This window comes from Ylistrum balloti, unplaced genomic scaffold (genome assembly GCF_031769215.1).
Source record: "Ylistrum balloti isolate Yb309-2 unplaced genomic scaffold, AGI_CSIRO_Ybal_v1 Utg370126, whole genome shotgun sequence".
NCBI lineage: Eukaryota > Metazoa > Mollusca > Bivalvia > Pectinida > Pectinidae > Ylistrum > Ylistrum balloti.
The window spans coordinates 819,202-820,202 of NW_026782140.1; the positions used below are offsets into that span (position 1 = coordinate 819,202).

The window sequence follows — 1,001 nt, forward strand, 5'->3', positions numbered from 1 at the left end:
ACAGTAAGACCACTGTCATACATGTCCTCTAACTCCCCTCTATATACAGTAAGACCACTGTCATACGTGTCCTCCTGTATACATTCCCTATTCCTTACTTGTCCTGAGTTTGTATGTAAAGATGACACTGTGACCTTGACATTTAAGTGAATGTCATACAAACATTGCTATTTAAATAGACTATAGTTGTACATACATACGTTATCTTCAAAGTATCAAAGAAGGTTTGAACACATGAATGATTTAACAAAACCTTGACGTTAGGATGAGAAATGGTAATGCTATACAATGTTTCTTTTAAAACATTTAAAATGGTGTGATAAATACATTTTTCAGAAATTGGAGGGAGAACCTGGGTGATACAGGCTAGTCAACCTACCTCTCCCATGGACTGATCTTCCATACATACAAGTGAGATAGTCAAAGATGTCCCCGACTTCACCTTGTATGGCATTTGGAGTCACAGAAGTATGTGCTGTATCAGAATGACCAACCAATACTAGATTTAGCACATATACGGTAGTTGCCTTAGTACTCTATATTTGTGTGTGATGTCTGACTAAAACCAAACTTCCACACCATTGAATTCTGACAGATGACACCACACATTAAATGCCTTATTACAGGCAGTCCAAGGCATTAGTCAGAAAACTCCAAAACACTATTCTGATCTGTATATAATATAGAGGGATACACTGGCAACATTTACTTAATAATTATCATCATCTACTGCCGTAGTGCATTTTAAGCCCAATTATATTGCCACAATTACCACAATAGCAGACAGCCGATTTACAACACGATGCCTGGTGGCAAAATCTCTTGTAGAAAATCCGGTTTAGAAACAGTAGGAGTGACTATCCTCAGGTGTGGAACTTTCCCTGTATCAGAAGATTATTTCTGATAAAGCTTGGTAACCATGGTTTGGGCTTCAGGTGAAATGAGACCTGCGACCAAGGGAATGAACACCAACAATGAAGGAATAGTGAATGTTGATGATG

At 38.1% G+C, this 1,001-nt stretch overlaps 1 protein-coding gene across 1 annotated transcript in view; it reads right to left on the bottom strand.

The window, feature by feature from the left end:
• Positions 1 to 1,001, bottom strand: part of LOC132550484 (protein cappuccino-like) — a 68,633-nt gene that overhangs the window by 61,470 nt on the left and 6,162 nt on the right. The window lies entirely within an intron of this gene.